Source organism: Pristiophorus japonicus, chromosome 5, assembly GCF_044704955.1.
Source record: "Pristiophorus japonicus isolate sPriJap1 chromosome 5, sPriJap1.hap1, whole genome shotgun sequence".
Taxonomy (NCBI): domain Eukaryota; kingdom Metazoa; phylum Chordata; class Chondrichthyes; family Pristiophoridae; genus Pristiophorus; species Pristiophorus japonicus.
The window spans coordinates 23,195,559-23,211,926 of NC_091981.1; the positions used below are offsets into that span (position 1 = coordinate 23,195,559).

The following is a 16,368-nucleotide window of genomic DNA, read 5'->3' on the forward strand; positions in this document are numbered from 1 at the left end:
CTTCCAAATGGAGTCAGCAACAGCTTTTGATTTTGGAAAGTGAACTGCTATGAGATGGGAGCTTTTACAGCACATTTGCAGCTGTCAAGTAAAGAAATGAATTCATGGTAACACAACTCCTGCCTACCTGACGTGATCCCCGAGCAACGTAGACCCTGTGGGGGACCTCGTAAAATGATAAGGTGAGCTCAAAATATTGTTTAATGGACTGTTAAAAAGGTTATAATGACCTAAATTCCCCGCTAGGGCTGAACAGACCCGACAACTGGGTAAGTAGTGTGGCGGCGGGTTGATAGTGGGGTCCCGATCTGCTGTCAGGAATGGTTTTTTCCCATCCAATCTGCCACTGACCCCCCCCCCCACCCCCGTTTAGCTCTGCTTTGTCCTCCACAGATGCTGCCTGACTTAGGATACATCACAGAAGAAGGCCATCCAGCCCATCGTGCCTGTGCCGGCTCTATTAAAAGAGCTATCCAATTAACCCTACTCATCCGCTCTTTCTCCAGAGTCTTACAATTTACGTGACTGCTCCCAGCAGGGCATTTAATGCCGTCCCTGACCTCTCGCCACATCTACGAGTGTCCTCTGCAACAGTGGTCACTGGATGGTGATGAGGACCAGGAATCTCGGGGCTGATATTTACTCTCCCTGACCCAGAAGCCGACAGCTTGGACTGAGATCAGTGAACTCGGCACAAAACAGGGGTCAAACCCCGAGTCCCTTGGTCCGAGCGACTCAGCTGCTTGCCGTCGTTACAACCGGGCTCATTCTTTACAAAATATATACATTTATTCCACAGGATCCAATAATTCCCATTTAAGTTTGCTTGACGTAAACTAAAACTGGCAACTTGGGTAGTCCTCAGAGGGATAAAGGTCACATGGTGCCCTCATAATGTCTCAAACAGCGCGGTTGCAAACAACTTCAGCATTTTCTGTTTTTATTATACAACCACCAAGACTGACTGACTTCCTGCCTGGGAGCAGGTTAACTATAGCATCAATGCATTGTCCCAAATCAGAGAAAAAGTAGGTAAGATCTAGATGAAATTTGATGACATCAAGAAATACCAAACCTAAATGATTCCAATGAAAACAGTGCTCTGCTTTGTACGCTATGATGAAAAGGGATTTTTTGTTTGTGAACCAGTATGATTAGAAGCAACCTGTTGTAAGGCACAGCTGAAAAATATGAACTGTCATAAGGGAAAACGTCAGCAAAGTGGTCATCTCAAAGGTCCACCATAGACTAGTTCTGCAATTATGAAGTGAACGCGAACATGGAAAAGCCTGTGTCTGTATGCGAGTGCTATATATTGCCCTATATTAAGGAAGGCAGCTATTGATTCTTATGTGGTCTATGTAAAATTGTAACTAGCAAAATGGAACTGTGAGACGATTGCTAGTATAGCAACAGGCATGCACCTAAATGTGTGCAACGTGTAATCTGTGTGCCATAATGTGCATTAGTCATCCTACCGCCAAGGATTAGGCAGGAATGGATGGTGGTAAATAGCAGGCGCCAAACCCATACCTGTGGGAAGTCCTATGCTGGAGTTGATTAAACATGATATTCATTAAGGGGGGGGGGGGGGGTTGGAAAATATTTCATTACGCCAAATTAGAATGTTGAATTCCCAAGGGAAGTCTTCAAATTCCACCCAGAATTGGCACAAAGTCAACGGAGCAGCAGAGCTCCCGGACCATTTTCATTTAAATGCCGCCAGCGACCTTTGGATGTTGGCTGCGGGAGGGCGTAAAATCGGTCAGCTCGCAAGCTGATCCGGCCTGCAGGGCATAACAGGGATGGGGGGGGCTTCACATAGGCTGACAACAAGCTGATTTTTTTTTGTGGGCTTTTAAGGACCACTGGTTCACACATCCGCGAATCGCAATCGGAGACCTACAACAGGTTTTAGACCCCGATTCACATATTTAAAATGCTTCCTGTCCCTATCAGACCGGCTCGCCCTTTTGAAAATTGCATCAAGCAGACTTTGGCTGTCATTGGGTTGGCTGAGGTTCCCCTCCCCCATCATTTTCAACCACTGGGCCTCCCCCATTTTTCCAGTGAGAAATGAGTTGTCAGCAGTTGAAAATCACACTATCTATCACAAATCATTGGTAATTAGATAGTTGCTAGGCAAAGAGGACTATTAGAGGGCATACGTAACGAGCAAGGATTCGTTTAGGAGGTGCTGTGGTGAAAGCACTGGTGCAAACTTAATGGGCTAAATGACCTGTTTCTGTGCTATAACCTTCTTTGGGGAATTTTCCTCTTCTTTTCAGAATTGCAGTGCTGAATTGGAGCAAGTAGCATTTAATCGCAGGTAAATAGGACGGAAGCCGTTTCCTCCAGTTTTCATCATAAACCCCCATCCCCCCGGGAATTCCCTTGTGTTTCTTGGTCCTTCCTGTGGTCCACCCGTAGGATATACAATGGGGCCACTGACGCTGCAGCTCCTGGTTTCCTGCTTTTAAATTTGCATAGCACTTGGGTTAACTTAGACGGAAAAAATAAGTCGCAACTGATGCCATGAGATTTCATAGAACCTGGATTAAATGTTGAGGTCTCATACATCGATGCCAATGCCCTCCAGTCTGGATACGACTGTTCTCCATCCTCTGGCGGAAGGCTATACCTATCGTTGGTTATGGTGGAAACTGGGATGTTGGCTGAAAGCTATGACACTGAGAATAATTGCCAGCCTATTGCTTCAGTAATCCATGGAACAACTCTCCCAACTTGGGCACCAGTCCCCAGATTAGGAAGACTTTGCAGAATCGACTGAGCTCAGATGGCTTGTCCTGATCGGATGCCTGGGTCATTTCTGCTGTGTCTGTCCCTTTCTTTGTCTTTTTCGAGCAGAACCCATTGTGTGGGTTCGGTTAAAATAGAGACTTTAATGTTAATGTACTAACTCTGCAGATAGCGATTCCTCAGTTTTTAAAATCTGAACACACTAAACAAATATCGGCAATATGCAGTATACTAGCATTAGGTCATTTTTATAGTTCCAGTAATTCAAGATACAGAAATATTGCTTTTATGAGTTCCAAGAAGCATGATATTTGCAAGTTTTTGAAAATTGGTCATTGACACTTCAAATGTCAAAGCACAAGCTGATAATTGGTGCAAGGTGTGAATACAAGATGAGTAAGAATTAAAAGGTGTTTGGTTAAAAGATCCATATCTTGATAAAAAGGGCTTTAACATCTGCCAAAACAGGAGCTACTTTTGTTACACTGTTTATGCAGTCATAACCCACTAAGTTTGAGAAATTAGCAAATTAGATCATTTTCCTTAGAGCAGAGAAGGTTAAGAGAAGATTTCACAAAGGTATTCAAAATCATGAAGGGTTTTGATAGAGTAAATAAGGAGAAACGATTCCCAGTGGCAGGGTCGGTAACCAGAGGACACAGATTTAAGGTAATGGGCAAAATAACCAGAGGCGAGATGAAGAGACTTTATTTTTTTTTTTAAACACAGCGAGTTGTGATGATCTGGAATGCAAAGCCTGAAAGGGTGGTGGAAGCAGATTTAATAATAACTTTCAAAAAGGAATTGAATAAGTACTTGAAGGGGAAAAATGTGCAGGGCTATGGGGAAAGGGGAAGATAAGTAAGATGGCTCTTTCAAAGAGCCGGCACAGGCATAAAGGGCCGAATAGCTTCCTTCTGTGCTGTATCATTGTATGATTCTACTTCATAATTGACAACACAAGAGACAGAACTTTGGACCACTTTGCTACAACTCAGGTCAGTGGTTCTCAAACTGGGGTCCGTAGGGACTTTCCAAGGGGTTCGCGAAAAAAACGCAATCGGTGATGGAGAATGAGCCATTGCAGAACGGCTGGGCGCTGCTAAATGGGGCGGTGAATGGTTGCCGAGTCAGCCGAGAAGGATTTGCAGGATGGCATGCAGGAAAGCGAGGAGCAGATCAAGGAGCTGAACAAGCATTTCGGCAAGTACCATCAACGCAGTGCTCAACCTCCAGAGCAAGAACAAGGAGCTGTTGGCCATGCTTAAGACGCTGGAGAAAGAGGAGTTCAACGCAGTAGAGAAGGTCTACCAGAAGAACTACCAGGACCTGAAGTAGTACGAGGACTCGGAGGGGCCAGGCTGGATCAGCTCTAATGTCAGTTCAAGCTACTGGAGGCGCAGCTGGCCCAGGTCAAGCTGATGCACAACTAGGGGCGCAAGTGCTGGCAGCAGCAGAAGCTGGACAGCCTGCAGAACTTGAACCGAGTGGAGACCACCACGCTGGACCTGGAGGAGGCCCTGCGCAACATGCGCCAGGAATACGAGCAGATGGCCCTCAGCTCTACCGCCACAAGTTGAGGAGGACAGCATTCCCCCTGCAGAAGATCAAGAAAGAGATCGAGGTCGACCGCAATGCCGTGACCGCCTTGTGGCTGCGGGACGGGATGCGCAAGAGCCACCTGCGGGAGAAGGAGTGGATTTTCAACCAGATAAAGGACTGCAGCAAGGCACCAGAGAAGATCGAGGTGCACACGGCCGATTTTCAGACTCTGCTCGGGGTTAAGAATGGACTGGAGCAAGAGCTGTCCGGCTACAAGAGCCTTTTGAATCAAGTAAAGAAGAAACCGAGGGGCTATTTCTCTCCACCTTGCCTAACAGCTCTTCCCTCTAAAGCCACGGAAAATGTGGTGTTAGTGCACAAGGATATTCACAGTTACAATATATGAGACATACTTTTATATAACGATTTTATTTTATAGACAATACTTAAAAGATCTTTTAAAATAGATGACAGTAATCTTGAGTATTTCATTAATAATTGCCAAATCTGTTATCAGCACAGCAATCAATGTGCTGATTATTTTGGAAATTCATTGTAACCTTTGCTTTTAATTCTTTGTGCTTGGTAAAGATGCATTGAGATGCTGCCATTTATATACAAAAAATTCTTCGAATGTCGGATGCAACATGCTGAAAGAACAGACTTGTTGCTGAAAACAGCCCAACTAAAGTCATAATTCAAACTCAATGGATGAACTTTTAGTCATATAGCCCTATATATGCCTTTCAGTTAATAAGTTACAAATAGCTTTCCTGGTTCTAACTTCATCAAGTTAGTTGGTGTTATTGATTTTTGTTTCATTTTCCTAAGAGTATTTGGCATCCGTACAAATCTTTTTTGTCAAGCAGCAGTCTATACTGCAATAATTTGCAAACGCATAACAATTTTAGGCTTTAAGATATCCTTTTCATCCAAACAAGTGTGGAAATAGAAAAGCTTGATCAGTAAATGTGTGTAACAGAAGTTAGCTTTACTCCTACTGTCTTCCTCATTAAACCACATCATAAACTAAAAGAGAACTGTGGGCCAGTAGCATCTGCAATGCCACCCACATCAACTGAAGTCGGAGGCGGAAAAGCGCACGGGTAGCTGTTCGGAGAGGAACCGATTGATTGTCTGTAAACAAAGACCAGACCCTGACTACCAGCCGGCTGCAGCAGTGCCGGGGTATGGCCAAAAAGAACAGGCCCCGTAAGTCGGACATATATTGCATCAGATCCGTCTGTCTGTGGTCAAGGGATGGCCAAGGAGTAAATCTGAAATACTCTCAGCAGCACTTGCATACACTTCATAAACAATGCATTTATAATTTAAAAAAAATCAAAAGCTTTAAAATCACTATCATTTTATACTTACATACTTGCGGGATTCCCGTTTTGTAAATGTCACCATAGCTCATCATCATCATAGGCGGTCCCTTGTATAGAGGATGACTTGCTTCCACGGCAAAAAGGGATGAGTTCACAGATGGTTCGCTGAAGGACCTAATATTCCAGGTCCCGAACTACATCCTGAAGGGTGGAAGATGCCTGTGCATGGATTTTTTTAACATGGGGTGGCCACTGCACACCAGCCACCACACGGGCTTGACAGAGCTTGGTCTTGGTTCAGTGGCAAGGATTAACCAAGACGACTGGAGACCAGCTCTGCTGCACGGACCTAGTGCACATAGCTATAATGCACAGTATCAATACAAGGGGGCAATAATAATTTAGATGGGAGGGGTGGTGATTACTAATTCATTTGAAAAAGGGTACTTCAATCAAAAAAGTTTGAGAAGCACTAACTTAGATGATAATAAACAATGAAGTAGTACTAAGAAAGCTAAATTTATAGAACAAAACAAAAGGAACATTCTTAAATAGTAGTGTTTAAAACAGCACCTTCTTAGACCACATCACTGCCTGTTGAATATGCAGACATTTCTCACTTCCAACAGATGGCCTCTGTCTCGCACATTATATCTTTGTTATTTCTCTAATCTAGAGAGTAAATTTTACAAAGGCATACTCCCAGTGTGCAGAGTCACCCATCAGAAGCACGTGTGCAGAAATCTCTCATTTCAATGATTTTCTGAGCATTAAAATGAATGGATGGAAAATTGTTGGGAAGGGGGCGGAGCGAGGGAGATAGGAGCAGGAGTCGGTCATACGGCCCCTCGAGCCTGCTCCGCCATTCAATACGACCATGGCTGATCCGATCATGGACCCAGGTCCAGCTCCCTGCCCGCTCCTCACAACCCCCCATCGGCCAAGAAACTGTCTTAAATCCACTCAATGAGCCAGCCTCCACAGCTCTCCGAGCCAGCAAACTCCACAGGCCACAACCCTCCGAGAGAAGAAATTCCTCCTCATCTCAGTCCCAAATGGGCAGCCCCTTATTCCAAGTCCACGCCCCCTAGTTCTAGTCTCGCCCATCAGCGGAAACATCCTCTCCCCATCTACCCCGCCAAGACCCCTCACAATCCCACACGTCTCAATAAGATCACCTCTCACTCCTCCGAACTCCAATGAGCAGAGGCCCAACCTACTCAACCCCTCCTCACAAGTCAACCCCCTCATCTCCGGAATCAACCCAGTGAACCCCCTCCAAAGCAAGCACATCCCTTCCCAAATATGGAAACCAAAACTGCACGCAGTATTCCAGGTGCGGCCCTACCAATACCCTGTACAACTGTAGTAAGACCTCCATGCCTCTACACTCCATCCCCTCTGCAACAAAGGCCAAGATTCCACTGGCCTTCCCAATCACCCGCTGCACCTGCACACCAACACCTCCCCCCCACCCCGCGTTTCATGTACCCGGACCCCCAGGTCCCGCTGCACTGCAGCACCCCGCAACTCCCCCTCTATTCAAACAATAACCTGCTCTTCGATTCCTTCTGCCAAAGTGCACAACCTCACACTTTCCAACACTATACTCCATCTGCCAAATCCCTGGCCACTCACCTCGCCCATCCAAGTCCCCTCACAGGCTCCGTGTGTCCTCCCCGCACATTGCTCTTCTTCCCATCCCTGCTCTTCCTCCCATCCCCACATCGCCAGCAAACTTGGCTTCGCCACACTCGGTCCCTTCATCCAAGTCGCCAATATACACTGCAAACAGTTGGGGTCCCAGCACTGATCCCTGTGGCACCCCACCAGCCACTGACTGCCAACCCGAGAATGAACCATCCATCCCGACTCTCTGTCTCTGTCAGCCAGCCAATCCTCTATCCATGCCAATATACCACCCCCAACCCAGTGAACCTGCACCTTGTGCAGCAACCTCCCATGTGGCACCCTGTCAAATGCCCTCTGGAAGTCCAAACATACCACAGCCACCGGCCCCCCACTATCCACCCTGCTCGGCACATCCTCAAAGAACTCCAGCAAATCCGTCAAACATGACCCCCCCGTCCCACAAATCCATGCTGATTCTGTCCGACTGAACCACACTTCTCCAAATGTCCTGCCGCTGCACCTCCAACAATGGACTCCAACATTTTCCCAACCACAGATTTCAGGCCAACTGTTTCCCACCTCCCTCCCCCTTCTAAATATGGGTGCTGCACCTGCAGTCCTCCAATCCACTGGGACAGCCCCAGAATCCAGGGAACTCCGGCAAACCACAACCAATGCATCCACCATCCCCGCCACCACCTCTCTCAAGACCCGAGGACTCAAGCCGTCAGGTCCAGAGGATTCATCCGCTCCCAGTCCCACCATCCTACTGAGCACCAGTGACCGTGACTGTGTCAAGCTCCTCCACCCCTACAGCCCGCCGACCATCCCAGTGTCCTCCACCGCAAAGACCGACACAAAACATCTGTTTGGAGCCTCCGCCATTTCCATGCTCCCCACCACCAATTCCCCAGTCTCATCATCCAAGGGACCAACACCCACTCCAGCCACTCCTTTCCCCCCTATACACCTGTAGAAACTCCCACCACCTGCCTTCACATTTTGTGCCAGTTCACCTTCACAGCCCATCTTCCCCCTCCCAATCACCTTTCCAGTCACTCCCTGCTGGCCTCTAAAAACCTCCCAATCCTCTGTTCTCCCACCAGTTTTGGCCACTTTGAATGCCCTTGTTTTTAATTGGATACCATCCTTTATTTCTTAAGTCAACCACAGACGACCATCTTTTCTTTTACACCCTTTCCTTCACACTGGAATATATTTTTCTTGAGAGTTATGAAATATCTCCTTAAATGTACACCACTGTTCATCATCCATCCTACACTTTAATCTATTTTCCCGGACCACTTTAGCCAACTCTTACCTTTGTAGTCACCTTTATTTAAGATTAGTACGCTGGTTTGAGATCCAAATTTCTCGTCCTGCATCTGAATTTGAAATTCAACCATACTATGGTCACTCGTTCAAAGGGGATCCTTTACTAGGAGATTGTTTATTAATCCTGTCTCATTACACAGGACCAGATCTAGCCTGCCCCCTAGTTGGTTCGGTTACATACTGCTCAAGGAACCCCGTCCCTTATGCTCTCTATGAACACCTCCTTAAGGCTACCCTGACCAATTTGATTTGTCCAATCAATATGGAGGTTAAAATCACCCATAATTATTGCTGTTCCCTTTTTACAAACCCCACTATTTCTTGGTTTATACTCCAACCAACAGAGTTGCTACTGTTAGGAGGCCTATAGACTACGCCCACCAGTGACTTTTTCCCCTTATTATTCCTTATCTCCAACCCAAACTGTTTCAACATCCTGAACATATGATCACATCTCTGTTGTAGCTATCAGATCATACTTATTTGTAACTATTTGTGCCGACAGCTCAAATTCAGTTTTACACTCACTGGTTCCCCGCTCTCTCTCTCCTCCCCTGAAGGTGCTGAGGCTGACTGGGTTCAGTTCTACATTCACTGGTTCCCCTCCCTCTCCTCCCCTGAAGGTGCTGACTCTGGCTGGGTTCAGTTCCACACTCTCCCCTCCCCCGAAGTTGCAGACACTGACTGGGTTCAGTTCTACACTCACTGGTTCTCCTCCCTCTCCAGCCTGAAGGTGTTGACTCTGACTGGGTTCAGTTCTACACTCACTGGTTCCCCTCCCTCATATGTGAGATGAAGGTGGTGTTAGGAGAAATTTCATGTCGAGTGCATATTTGTAAAATTTATCCTTAGGAGCAAACAAGTGATCCAGGAACAATAAGATGGCATAATAGAAATTTGGCCACAGAGATCCCATTTTTAGGGTGCTAAGTGGCCCACTAAGCCCCCAATATGGCAGTCAGGAAGCACAAACACACTTCCGGCTGTTCACTATATTGGTAGAGGAGGTTCCGCATTGTCTGGCTCATGGATGGTCTCAAAGAACTGCCTTTGGGGTTGGAGGATGAGTGTTAACAGCAAGGAAGAGACCAAAAATCAGGTCACTGACAAAAAAAATGAATAATCATATTTGTTTGATAATGTTCCTATGAAGCACCATGGGACATTTTACTATGTTAAAGGCGCTATATAAATATAAATACAAATTGTTGTGCATTTGTTTTTCTATCCTGGTGCTCCTACAAAGTTCTGCCCCAGTGGCTACAGCTTGGAAGGTTGAACGCTGCTGAGCATCCATTAAGGACATTTCAGATAGCCTTGGAGAATGACCTCAATGAATGAATGTGCAAACCTTTAGTGCCTGTCTTGTGTACACCTGGCCAGCCTCCCATTTTCTATCTTTTATAAACTTGAGGTGATCCAAAACTCTGCTGCCAGTGTCCTAACTCACACCACATCCCATTCATCCATGAATAATGTTCCCTGTAAGCTGCGTGGCTGCACGGCGCTCTAGGGATCCGACTTTTCAGTGTAAAAACCGCATGGCCCACGCAGCTCCTTAAAGTGGCCGCGCGGTGCCAAACAAAATTACAGGGAACATTGCACATGACCCCTGTGCTCGCTGACCTAGAGTGCCTCCCAGTTAAGCAACGACTCGATTTTAAAATTCTCATCCTTGTTTTTAAATCCCTCCATGGCTTCGCCCCTCCCCATCTACGTAACCTCCTCCAATCCCACAACCCTCCGAGATATCTGCGCTCCGCCAATTCTGGCCTCTTGAGCATCCTCGATTTTAATTGCTGCATCATTGGCGGCCAATGCTTACAGCTGCCAAGGCACTAAGCTCTGGAATTCCCTCCCTAAACCTCTCCGCCTCTACCTCTCTCTCCTCCTTTAAGGCGCTTCTTAAAATCTACCTCTTTGACCAAGCTTTTGGTTATCTGCCCCAATATCTCCTTATGTTGCTGTGAAGCACCGTGGGACATTTTACTACGTTAAGGCGCTATATAAATACAAGTTGTTGTTATGCGTTCGTTTTTCTATCCTGGTGCCCCAGTGGCTGCAGTTTGAGAGGTTGAATGCTGCTGAGCATGCATTAAGAACATTTCAGACGGCCTTGAAGAATAACCTCAAACAACTTTGGGCCAAGAGAGCCCAGCTTGACTGCAGTATCTCGGACTGGGCTGCAGCATTCTGGGCTGGCAGGCTGACCGGCACCTGCAAGGGCTCTGGCGGATGATCAGGCATGCTTCTATTCTGAAAGAAGACTGCAGGTGCCCCTTCCATGCAGCCAAGGCCGCTCTGCTGGAGAACAAATGGCGGAGGAGCAGGCAAAGCCCGAAGGAAAGTCCTGGAGTACATTTTTAGGCAGCTGTTACCAAGGTGGAGAAGCCCATGGAAACAAGCAAATAGGCTGTGTTTCAAACAGCCAGCCATAGATACCAAAGTCTAAAAATATGTTTAAGTTAGACTTTCACATTGAATACTTTACAAAGGCTAACTGATTGTGGATTGGTCATCCACAGACCAACTTTACCACAAAGCAAAAAAAGTTACATACAACCATCTGAGAGAGAGACAGCTGGCTGTTTCTATTGCTAAAATAGTTACCTAACTATTTAAAGCCACACAAAACCAAAGACATAAATTCCTACTTTGTCACAAGAACATCCCACAAAATCATGGCTTTCACCTACAAATTAGAAATGTGCATACACAAAATACAGGATCCTTGAAATAAAAATTGGAAATGCTTGGAATACATCGCAGTTCCAGTTTCATCTGAATGCAAGTATGAACAAAAAGCAAAATATTGCAGCTGCTGGAACAAAAACAGAAAATGTTGGAAACATTCAGCAGGTCAGGCTGAATCTGTGCAGAACAGAAGGTTTGACATTTACGGTTGGACCCTGTGTCAAAACTATTCAGCTTCAATCCCTACACCCCGCCTCAAAAAGACCCCACTGCTGAACATCAAGCCAACTTTTTCCAGACTGTCACTGATCTTATCCCATCTGGAGATCTTCCTGCCACGTTCTCCAACCTATAGTTCCACAACCGCGCACAGCCCACTTCTACCTCCTCCCATTATACACAAATGGAACTGTCCTGGTAGGTTCATAATTTCAGATTGCTATTATCCCGCCAAAATTATTTAATCTTATCTTAACTCTACTTTCCCCCCTCACTTGTCCATACTGTGACTCCTCTAACTTCCTCTGCCACTTTACCAAATTCCAGTTTGGTGGTACTAACCGTCTGTGAATATGAGGAGGAGCCAGCCCCAGGACCCAGCGCGGCACCCCCCCAAGCTGTGAGGGAATACCATCGCGGCAGGTCAGGGATATAAGGAGGAGCCAGCCACTGCAGGGCGCAGCACGAGCTAGTCTAGGAGTGTGATTGAACTGACGTCACCATAATCCAGGTCGCCGATTGGAGCCTGGGCAGGACCATCAGCGGGAACGGGACCCAGGTGCAGGAAGAGAGGCGGCGAGCAGCAAAGGAACGAGAGAGTTCGGGGCCCAGCAGAGGCGAGAGTTCGGGGCCCAGCAGAGGCGAGAGTTCGGGGCCCAGCAGAGGCGAGAGTCAAGGAGCGGCGGGGTCATGGCCCAGGTAGCGGCGGTGTTGGAGCCGAGGAGTGGCGGGGTCTAGAGTTAACTGACCATTTTGACAAAGGTTCCACACTTGAAACCTAAACTCCTGTGTTCTCTCCACAGATGTCAACCTGGCTAAAGGTGAAATTCCTCTTGACAAACAATGGGATCCGATGGGAGTGGCCTCCCCTCATTGTGGCCCAAGTGTGTAGGAGATCAGAGCTCAGCCTCTTAATACTGTATTGGCGGGATGCTTGTGTCGATGGGAGCAGAGTGGCGGCTCCTCGTCCCCAATTGCAGTTTGCTAGTCCTCTTGGTAACAAGTTGTGAATCAGGCTAATGACCCGTCTACGTAAAGAGAGTTTTTGTTACGGAAACAATCAGAGCACAATCTACTGGATGTAAAAGCAGTGGAATAAATGGGTTGGCTCGTGCACCACTAAGCATGGAAGGGAAAGAACAACTTGCATTTACGTAGCGCATTTAACATTGCAAAATGTCCCAAGACGTTTCACAGGAGAACAACCAGACCGAAAATTTTAAATTGAGTCAAAAAGGAGGCATTAGGACATGTGACCAAAAGCTTGGTCAAACAGGTAGGTTTAAGGAGTGTCTTAAAGGAGGATAGGGTGAGGCAGAGTGGGTTATGGAGGGATTTCCAGAAAGTAGGGCCAAGACAGCTGAAGGCACAGCCGCCAATGGCACGGCAAAGAAAGTGCGAGATGCACAGTAGACCCGTATTGTAGGAATGCAGATTTCTGGGAGGGTTGTAGGGCTGGTGAAGGTTACAGAGATAGCGATGGTTTCAGTAGCAGACAGGCTGAGGGAGGAGCAGAGATGTGCGATATCACGGAGGTGGTAGTAAGCGGTTTTAGTAATGGAGAGACTATGGGCTAGACTTTCCACTTTCAGGCTAAGGCCGAAAGAAATGGGCCTTGTTCCAGCGATGTGGGACCTATCGCCCGTGCTGATCGCCGGCTCAAGGCCCATTTTTTTTTTTTGCGATTTTCCACTCGGCCTTAGCCCAGCGATGTCAAATGGGCGATGTCATTTCTCGGCGATCTCCTGATCGCCCAAAGAAAACGGAAGTGAATGAAAAAAAAAGCTTCCCTAGCAACGCATTACTGCGCATGTGTAGGTTGATTTTTTTTTCAGGTTGATGCTTCTTCCTGCGTTTTTAGAGGTCAAACATGCTCAGAAGCTCTGGGTGGGTCTGGGAGAGAGAGAGAGAGAGAGAGAGAGGAGAAGGGAAGCAGGTCAGAAAGTCTTATCCAAATTACAGATAACTTTAAAGAATGGAGGGAGGTGCAGGAAAGAGAAGGGCCAAACCCTTCAGCGAAAAGGCAAATGAGGCCCTCGTAAATGCTGTCAGCTACAGGTGGGAGGATCTGACACAGGGTGGGCAGGGGAAACCTCCACCCCATGCATATCGCAGGAATTGGTCCGAAATAGCCGACGTAGTCACATCGGTCTTCAATGAAACGCGCACACCGGACCAGTGCTGCAAACGGTGGAACAGCCTACTGGCAGCTGCGAGAGTAGTTGAAATTTATAGTTATGTATTATTTAATGATTTAAATAGTAACTAGAATCTGCAATGTTATTGGGTTACATTTAAACATAACTAAATTTTACGCAACCCAGCATAAAGTTAAATGTTCAGTTGTTCACTTGATATCATTACTTAACTGTTCCCTTTCCATTCTTTTTGAAATGGTCAATTGTTATCATAACTGAAATGGTCAATTGTTATCATAACTGAAATGATCACTTGTTAGCGTGACTGAAATGGTCACTTAAATGGCCAATTGTTCTGTAAAATGTTCATTTCTTCTTTTTGTAACGTTTTGGGGATTTTGAGGGAAGGGTGGGTTGGTGCGGGGGTTGGGGGGTTGGAGGGAGTGTTGTTCATTAGTTCTTTGTTAATAAAAAAAAATATTCTCCAACTTTTGAACCTTCTCTCTTACTTAAGTTTTACAACGTACAGTTCTTCATGCAGATTTGCTTGTTTATTCTGTTTCCCCACGGAATATTAAATAACTCTACTATGTAAAAGCTATTTAATAAATAATTCCAATATATGCATAAATAAGGTGATAATACCTATTTATATTCCCTGTCCCAAATTTGAGTACAATTTGCATCAATTTTACTCTCTAAATAACTCAACAATTCTCCACCCTTCCTCAGAAGCTAAAAATGGCATCCGTAGTGTCCATTTCCCTCTCTAAGGCCCTGAAAAAGCAACTATTTTTGAGCACTCTTTTGGGCCTTGTTTCGGCCCAGCGAAGTGCATGCTAAGTGCTGAAACTTGGGATGGGCCTTGTATGGGCGATCAAAGTGGAAACTTGGGGGCCTATTTTTCTGACGATACTTTGGGCCTAGTTTCCACTTTTTGCTCAAAATGGGCGATAGAGGTCCATTTTGGGCCATAGATGGGCGATGTAAAGTGGAAAGTCTAGCCCCATGGGTCAGAATCTCAGCTTGGGATCAAACAGGATACGGAAGAACATTTGTTGGAAGGTACAATTTCTCGGATTTCTGAAATTCTGCAGGCCTACAAAGATAACATTTTGCGCAGCCAAAAAATTGACATCAGCTTTTGAAGATTACCATCAGCTTGTGTGCAGAGATCACAGAAAAGGAAATACTGCAAAACAGCAACTACTACAAAAAATAAGATCAGCAAGGGACCAAACTCTTAACCAATTGAGCTGATTTTTTTTAAATGAGCAGACATTTAAGATGATGTGCATGCACCTACTGTCTAATCAAGATTAGCACAGTTGACCGTACTGGTTTAGAAGCAATGCTGAGCCAGCCCGATGTTGTGGTCAGATGGATTTTCAGGGAAACAGTCACCAACATTTGCTGCTTCTGTTGTGCATACCAATTTAGGTCCTTCACACCTACCTATCTCTCGGGCAGCATTCAGGGTCCCAAGTGAAATGAGCTAAGACAGAATCAATCCAGTGCTTCGACATATTTCATTTAAAATTAATTCAGACATGTTTAGTATTCACTAGCACAATCCTGTTCTAATTACCACAATTGTACATATTGCCCAGATGGAAACCTTGCAGTTCATAAAGTCAGTAAGAATGCATCATCAAGATCCAGGTCGGTGATTGCAGCGTGGGCAGATACAGCAGGAGCGGCGAGAGACTGTAGAGGGACGTGATCGGGGCCCATGGGCACCACTGGCCAGCCCACACTGCGATATGTGTGCACACTGGGTCCGTGAAGCAGAGCTGGTCTCCAGTTGTCTTGAGTAATCCTTGTCATTGGACCAAGACCTAGCTCTGTCAAGCCCGTGTGCAACGGTCACCACACATTAAAAAAAATCCACGCACAGGCATCTTCCACCCTTCAGGATGTAGTTCGGGTATTTCATTGAAACACCTGTGAACTCATCCTCTTTTTGGCGTGGAAGCAAGTCATCCTTGCCTATGATGAAGAATGGGTCCTTATATGGGTTTTATCAATGGTTCTCTGAGCTCTGAGTAATCTTGTACTCAGAATAAAATGTCATAGCCCTCTCATTCTGTTGCTGACGACTCATGGGGAAAGTGATGAAATGGTTTGCTTAGGGGAACAATGCATCAGTCACGTGTCTAATACAGCTATGAACGATGGCAGAAAGGCAAAGAGCACCCAGCCCAACCAGTCCGCAGATTGACTTATAGAAACATAGAAATCTACAGTGCAGGAGGCCATTTCGGCCCATCGTGTCCACGCCGGCCGACAAAGAGCCGCACGGCCCTTGGTCAGCAGCCCTGAAGGTTACATATAAACCTATGAACAATGGCAGAAAGGCAAAGAGAACCCAGCCCAACCAGTCCGCCTCACACAACTGCGACACCCCTTACATTGAAACATTCAACACTCCACCCCAACCGGAGCCATGTGATCTCCTGGGAGAGGCAAAAACCAGATAAAAACTCAGGTCAATTTAGGGAGAAAAAAATCTGGGAAAATTCCTCTCCGACCGATCCAGGTGATCGAAACTAGTCCAGGAGATCAGCCTTACCATATTCGATTCCCTGCCGTACTTACCATTATATCTGCACCAGAGAACAAAAGGTTACCCAGTCTAATCCCAATTACCAGCTCTAATTTCCGGTTTTTGTGTTTACTGTCCGATCTTGCCGATGATTCCAAACATGTAATTTGAG

General features: G+C 46.2%; 1 protein-coding gene and 1 pseudogene across 2 annotated transcripts in view; one reads left to right on the plus strand and one right to left on the minus strand.

Annotated features, from left to right (window-relative positions):
* Positions 1-16,368, minus strand: part of fyco1a (FYVE and coiled-coil domain autophagy adaptor 1a) — a 234,289-nt gene that overhangs the window by 103,657 nt on the left and 114,264 nt on the right. The gene's annotated exons all lie outside the window — the stretch shown is intronic.
* On the plus strand, positions 3,879-4,708 carry LOC139264795 (uncharacterized; annotated as a pseudogene).